Here is an 8,263-nt window from a genome sequence, read left to right on the forward strand (position 1 = left end):
TGATTTATAGATAGTCCACAATATAAAATGACATATGAAATCTTGAGTGTTTTCTCAACTTCCAAAATGTAAAGAAAAATTCCCAAATGTTTAAAAAATTGGTCAGGATGAACACTTTCCCTTTTTCCAAAAGTAAATGGTGTGAGCAGCAAGAGTCCCTGGGAAGCATCAAGATTTTCAATTACTTGAATCCTTCTTAGTAATTTAAAAATCCTACCTTATTTCAAGGAAGATATTTCATGATAGAGGAGTTTTTTATCCTAATAAAATTATTAGATAAGTGGTGAGTGTTCTACCATATAGAGCACAATATATACCCAGTATGGCCAAAGCATACCACTTAAGTTAAGCAAATATTTTAACAGCAGCTTTTTAAGGTTTAATTGTCAAAGAAATGTTTTGCATACAGAGTGATTTAATAAACATAAAGCAATTGAATACATTGCTTACTACTAGCAGGGGTGAGGAAACGTTTTTCTGCCAAGGGCCATTTAGATATTTATAACATAATTCGCGAGCCATACAAAATTATCAGCTTAAAAGTTAGCTATGAAAAAAATGTCCTAGATTTATTGAATTTTGAGTCCTACTTGCAATTGCCTTGGCAGGGCCAGATCAAAGGATTTTGCAGGCCATATAGCCCGCGGACCAGATGTTCTGCACCCTTGCTTAAGAGGAAAAGCAAAAGTATTATTTACTTCAAGGGTTATTTGATATGCAGTTTGTTCTTGTACTTTAATCAGATAGATCTAACAGTAAAAAATTGTCTTGTCTTTTCAGTTGTTAGGCCTTTGTATTTTAATCTTTTAGAATTGTATGGTCTTATACTGCTGATAAAATCTCCTAAGAAATTGGAGGATATTTAAGACACATTAATCTGATTCATATGCACAATTTGATCTTTCAAGATATGTCAAATCAACTTTGTTTAAAAGTTGTTTTTTATATAGTAGCTAAAATGTTTCCAGTACTATTCTCTGAATGCCAGTATACAGAATTTGAGATGTGATAGATTCTTCAATTTGTATTTCTAAAGTAAAAAAAAAATCTGTGCCTTGAAAAATAAATAATAATCATTATCCAGAGTCATTTCAAAATGTTACTTTGTTTTTAGTATATATTTTATGAAAAATACTTCCTTATAGTTGATGACTTTGAGAAAACATTTAATAACTTTCTTTAAACTTAATATTAAATTTCACCAAATGAAATTGACTTATTTGTAAACTACCAATATTATTTATTTACATTCTGGATTCTATATATATTGTATTTGATCTATTATAGTTCTGCTTTGCATTATTTTTTCCTTTTAAGTAATTATTATCCTAGCCAATGCAAACAACTAGTCAACAAACTTCTTTAGTTATACAAAATCAGATTTTTACCAAATACCACTGAAGTCAATTTAAAATATATATTTTTTGTGGATTTCAGAGAGAGGAAGGGAGAGGGAGGGAGAGAGATGGACACATCAATGAGGAAAGAGTCAGTGATTGGCTGCCTCCTGCACACCCCACGCTGGGGATCGAGCGCACAGCCCAAGCATGTGCCCTGATCAGGAGTTGAACCTCTATCTCCTGGGTCATAGGTCAAGGCTCAACTGCTGGGCCATGCTGGCAATTTTATCAAGCTTAACTGATCTATAAAAATGTATACTTTATTTCAATTTGCATAATTACCTACTCAACTGTTTCTTATATACTTGAAAAATAGGATAGAAAGTGGTATAATCTAGCTAATATAAAGAAATGAGTGCAAATTTAATTCTGAGACACTCAATCAAGGAAAGGAAAGAGATACAGAAATTATTTTCTCCAGCTTATAATTAGATACTTATTAAAGAAACATGTTGATGTTTGAAAAATTGCACAGCATATTTTTCTGTGAAATTGGGTAGGTTATGCATGCCGTGGAAGCCAACAACCTGAAGAATCTTAGTTACCTGAAATAATCAGGTTCACTTCTCCCCCACCTTATATGTGTACTGTGCGTACTCCATGACCTGGGCTTTCCTCCATGTCTTCTATATCTGGAACCCAGACTGCCAGAGAAGTCAGTGTGTGGATGTTGCAGGTATCCATGGTGAATAGAAAAGTGAGAGAGAGAGAGAAACAGAGAGGGGAGAGATTTGAAAGTCACTCACTGGATTTTAAAATTTCAGACTTTTGTGCTCACATTTCATTGAACTGTGCTTTTTTAAACATGTTCTCCATACCAGCAATATCACTATCACCTAGGAACTTGTTAGAAATGCAAAGTTTCTGGACCTAGCTTCAGAATTAAATTCTGGGTTTAAGTATCTCTAAATATTTCTAACAAGTTCCTAAGTGATGGAGATTACAGATTTATTCGATTATCTATATACCAAATTGAGGCCTATTAATCTATGCTTTAACAAGCCCTTCAGTAGATTCTGATGCACAATAAAGTTGGAGAACCACTGCATTGCACAAATCTTGTCTAAATTTAACTTCAAAAGAGTGGGGATGTATAATTCTACCAGTGCTCTGAAGAGAATCAGAAACTTTTGATGGCCAACGATAGTGAATACACGAGTTAAATTATGAAAAAAAAGAATTGTTTTTGGGACCTTGGCCCATTCCTTCTGTATCTTTTTTACGAATAAATTTGTATTGCACACCTTTTAAAAGAAGTCAAAGATATGATATGAGCTTAGCACTGGAGCTTGCAATGCGCGGTGCTTGGAGAAACAGACTGATTGAACAGCACCATGAAGCAGCTGAGGTTGTGCGTATGTGGCCTTGTCAATCAACTCACAGGGGCTGGTTGGCTGGAGTTCTGCATTGTTTTGGGATCATCATCAAGTACATTTTTAAACAATGTTATGATCAATCCAATTAGAAATGTGCGCGTTTGTAGGGAGCAGGAGAAAAGCACATATATCATGACTTTCTAGCCCTACTTAATAAAAAATGAATTTTATGAGAAGAAATTGCGTTTTAAAAGGTGAAACGTAAGGATAATGATAATGTAGTGTTTTTAAGGGACACGTTCTGCGACTCCCGTAGAAACAGTTTCAGAAATTATGGCAGGAGAGAGGAAAGCATTTTTTTCTGTCTCACCAAGAGCTCCTGGGTGGCTCCCTCTTATTTTCAGTTGTATCATCATCAAGCCAGTTTCTTTCTCTTCTTCCTTTTTAGCACAAAAGAATAAAATCTTCTTGTCTTAATGTATTTTAATTTTTATCTTTTCTGAAGCATATTATAATGTGTACCCTAGTTGCTTTATTGGTGTGTGTACCTAAAAGGTAATATATATATATATATATATACACACACACGTACATATATATATATACACATACATATATTTACATATATATATGTGTATTTGGTATCTACCCTTCTGAATAAAACCTTATGAAGTATTTCTTTACCCCACTATCGTTGTTTTCTTATAATCAATATTATAAAGCGGATCTGACTTAATTCTAACATTTGCCCTTGATAATTTTATACTTTCTCCTACTGAATTTATTTACCGTTGCTCTTATTGTATGCTTGAATTAGCATCACAAATTCAGTCATCTGTATAATTATAAAAACCTTATTCTCATATGGTTTCAAATAATGAAGAGGAATTTAATGTGTTTTTTCCACACAATAGAATAAATTCGCAACTTTACATCAGAACAGGAACTGTGGTTAGTTCTATTTTTATAGCTTTCTTAGTGACTAGAATTTTTAATGATATTTTGCTATGTCATAACCAAAGGTATATTTATATTAAATTTTACATTTTTATTTTGAATTCCCGTCATAAAGTTTTAAAGAAAACATTTAAACAAATCTCTAGCAAATACACACCCATGGCCTATAGTAGAGAGAGTATGAGTCAAAATAAAAATGAATATAATGAAGAGAATCTCTTTAAGAATTTTGAGGCTGTAAATCATTCTCTTATTTTACTTTTTTTTAACCCTCACTCGAGAATATTTTCTCCATTGATCTTTAGAGAGAGTGGAAGGAACGGAGGAGAGGGAAGGAGAGAAAAGCATGTGAGAGAGACACATTGATTGATTGGTTGCCTCTCAGACACTCCCTGACCAGGGACCGGGAGGAACCTGCAATCGAGGTACCTGTCCTTGACCAGGAATTGAACACTCAGCTATCTAGTCTGTGGCCAACACTCTAACCAGGGAGCCAAACCGGCCAGGGTTCTTCAACATTAATTCTAATTTTATTTATTGAAACTATCTAAATACTATGAATTTCTCGATGTTAGATTCTGAGCAAAGAGTTCAGAATTGTCTTCTAATGTGACTTTTCTTCATTTACATTAAGGATAGATTCTTATAAGTGAATGAACAAAACTGTTCATTTTATTTGGGAAAATAGATGTTGAATTTGCTTTTACCTGACTGATTACATTTTAGAGACTATTTGAATGGGCTCATTAAGTTCTTTGAAATACTTAGATTTCCAAGGAAACATGTTGAGTGTGAATGTGTGTCTGTGCGTGATATGCATGTGTGCCTGTGCATGTGTGTGAGAGAGAGAGAGAGAGATTGGGAGAGAGAGCAATCATTCTCCTTAGTGTTACTTAGTGTTTATATTTCAGTGATTACTTAGTGTTTACATTTTGATGATTTATGCTTAAAGATAGACCTGCATACTACCCAACTTCTACAAGATCTTTGCATAATCTAATCAATCCACTGGCACTTGTGTTTGAATTTCTATTCTAGTCTCTGCAATCGCAATCCACAAAGGACTGGTTTACTGTTTGTTAGTAGCTGCCTGATATTTATATATTGACTGTTGTACATATATAAATGGTAGGCATTCAATTTCAGCCTCTTTTCAGTAAAACATTTACAAGTTTGCTTTCTTTGTAGAAGGACCTTTAGACAATGTTTTAGCTATTTATTTTATAATAGTATTCTACCTGAAATTAATTATTAATGTTTACATATTTGGTTAAATATCATCATCCATATCAGAAGATTTCATGTTCAGAGAAGACCAACCATGGTGATGATTTTGCATGTATTTGCCCCAAAACATGTCTACCTCTTTTTGCACTGCTCTGAGATTTCTCCAGCTGCCATTTTGAGGGAAGATGAATTCTTCCAAAAGAGAAGAATCTTCATTAATATGATTTAATTCTAGGAGTCTTAGTATTTCTTTTACTTTCTAACCATTACCCTCCAAAATTAAACTTGCTAAATATTGGTGATATCTGCTGTTTAGATAATAATGATATCGATGGAGATGTCCAATTAAAAGCTTGAACTTTTTTAAACCTTGAGAGTTATATAGGTATATTTTATTACATTAATGAGGTAAATTTTGGACCCCATACAAGGGTGGGGGTCTGTTGCCAGGAGAACTAATTAGAATATGGGAACTTCCAATCCCACCCACTGATTTTTAGGGAGGGAAGAGGGGGCTTGTGGTTGAATCAATTGTCAATAGCCAATGACTTAGTCAATTATTACCAAGGTGGAGGGTGACCATGTGTGACCAAACCCTTTTCCTGTGGAATCTCTGGGTAGATAGTGTTCAAACTTAGGTAAATTTTCATGTTTGAGAATGTTTATTGATGTCAGGAAGCCTCCACACACACTTTGGAATTGGGCCCAGAGAACCCTTTTCTGTAATTTAAAATAAAATTGAAATATGATCTCCAAATATAAGCAAAGCGATCAGTTATATTTTAAAAACCACATTCAAGCAGTCTTAATGTGTTTTTACTTATCAGTGAAGGCTTTGTATACAGCAAATTTCTAAGGGCTTTCCCTATACTTCATGTGTGATTTTTTAAAGACCTCGTTGCACTGACAGTCAAACTGTTAATGCAATGAATGAAATTCAATTTGTTAAGTGTTTAAATTATGATTGCTAATATATAGCACAAATTTTCAATGTTAAATGTTTTATTTTAATTGTTGTTAATCTATTTTGGTTTTAAAGCTCTTCACTTTATATAAATCTAAAGAAAGTTTCTGGTTGTAATATTTCATATATGTATAAACATACATACAAAACATGAAAATACCTAAAAAAACAACTATTTTTACTGCTGTCATGAAGAAAACCACTTTAAGTTCATAGTTATAAAAATAAATAATACTTCAGTAAATAAATAGTAAGCCACCAAATTTTTAAATAATAATTTCTCTTAAAGGTTCTCCAATCAAGTTCTATATGACAGGAATTTGTTCAGTTATCCAGAGCAAATGAGTAATATATATTTTTTAATTAAGAAAGTGTATTACATGCAATTGATTTTGTTGAGTGCTTCCAAGCATACATAATCCTAATAATGCCATGAAAAGAATAGACTCATTTTTTTGAGCAAAGAAGAAAGATAATTCAGCCCAATCACTGCTCAGAGATGTTAAATATTTGGTGATGTTCATCCCCTGCTTTGAAGTTTACCCCAACAATCAAAACTCTATTATCTTATCACATGCCTCCCTTTAACTCTCCCCCCCTCCACCCCTAAAAAAGCCCAAGGGACCAAACATTATGGAACCAGATGAAAGTAAAACACGGATAAGAGGCCAAGAGAGAAATCTAGTTATTGGAGACATCAGTAAGTGATTAGACTAGACTTCACCCTAACATATGTATTACTGCACACTTCTATGTTTGACATTAAATTTCCTTCATTAAAATAGAGAAAGAAGGTAGAAAAAATTGTTTTACCATGTACCTCAAGTCTTGTAAATGTTGGTGTACAGGATGATGCTCCAACCAACTGAATCCACTTGAATTGATGACAGAAGAAGGTAGCACCCTTGAAGACTACACTCTTGAAGACTACACTCAAGGTGACCTCCTTGAAGACCACACTCCATTTTTTGAACCTTTGAGAATTGATCTAACTCAACATCTGTTTCTCTGAGGAAGGGAGAGTTGACATAAAACTTAGCTAATTTTTCTGATTGGGTTATCTCTCTTGGAAGGCTCCTCAATTTCTTTGGTTTTATCATCTTTGCCCTCTCTGTTTAATACCATAGCAGAGGAGTCTCCATTAATGATATCCAGGAAGAAGTCTGCAGGGTTATTATAGGGCTCACGGTGGTAACCAGCTGATGCAAAGTACCCCATGGCCTCCTGAGCAGGCCCATGGAACATTAGTCTTCCTGAGACCAAAACGGGGAGGCTGTCAAACAACTTGAAAACAGAAAAATGAGGCTCATGAATGGAGAAGCTGATGGTTTGTCCCTGTTTAGATATCCCTCTTCAAGAGCAAAATGACAGCATTTGCTGAGCTTGAGTCTAAGCCAGTTGTGGGCTCCTCCAGGAGCAAGATGGATGGATTATAATAAGGTTCATTCCAATACTAGCCCTTTTTCTTCCTCCTCCAGAAACACCATGAATAAACTGAGTCCCATCCTTGGAATCTGTCACGTTAACCAGACCTAACTCTTGAATGACCATGTTTATCATTCATTTTCTTCATGATTCATCATAGTTGTTGCAAGCTGAAGAATCACTGACAACTATAAATTTTCTCTCACTGTCAGAGTTCCCATCACACCATCTTGTATCACATAACCTGAATTACACTTGTTAAATGGTAAGTTGAGGAGCTCCATTTGTCAAAACATCTCCAGATAATCCTCATGGCTCTTTCCCTGCAGCTAAGACATCTAACAATGAAGATTTGCCTTCACGTGTGGGTCCCAGAATGGCACTGAGGTCAGGTCTCATAATCCCACAGATATTCATTAGTATTTCTTTTTCAACTGTTTTTGTCCAAGTAGAGTCACTTTTCACTTTTGCTGGATAGCAGATGTTATGGAAACTTAACACAGCTGCTTCAGTAAATGTCTTCAGGTTGTTGGAGCTCTCTCGGGGATGTCACTGGTGTTTCTGTGTGACACTCTGATAAAAATATGGTCATTGCTGGGAGACATCTGGAGAGCTTCTGCCTTTACAGTGCAGTGAACACCTGGGAAGGCAACAGCCTGGGATTGAGGTTACAGTCAGGAGTAACGGGCAACAGGCAGGCAGATAGGACAAGAAGGAGGTGACCCTATATATAATATATTTTTAAATTTAATTTTTTATTGAATTTATTGGGGTGACATTGGTTCATAAAATTATATAGGTTTCAGGTGTGTAATTCAATAATACATCATCTATATATTGTATTGTACGTTCTCCACCCAAAGTCAGGTCTCATTCCATCACCATTTATTTCCCCTCTACCCTCTTCTACCTCCCCACACCCCCCTTCCCATGCTGCTGTCTGTGTTTATGAGTTATTTTTTGTTGTTTGATTG

The 8,263-nt window shown here is 34.8% G+C and overlaps 1 pseudogene; it reads right to left on the reverse strand.

Moving 5' to 3' along the window:
• Window positions 1-6,685: 6,685 nt before the first annotated feature.
• LOC107528588 (broad substrate specificity ATP-binding cassette transporter ABCG2 pseudogene) lies at window positions 6,686-7,894 on the reverse strand (annotated as a pseudogene).
• Window positions 7,895-8,263: the final 369 nt, after the last annotated feature.

The sequence above is a fragment of the Miniopterus natalensis genome, chromosome 6, assembly GCF_054644295.1.
Source record: "Miniopterus natalensis isolate mMinNat1 chromosome 6, mMinNat1.hap1, whole genome shotgun sequence".
NCBI classification, from domain to species: domain Eukaryota; kingdom Metazoa; phylum Chordata; class Mammalia; order Chiroptera; family Miniopteridae; genus Miniopterus; species Miniopterus natalensis.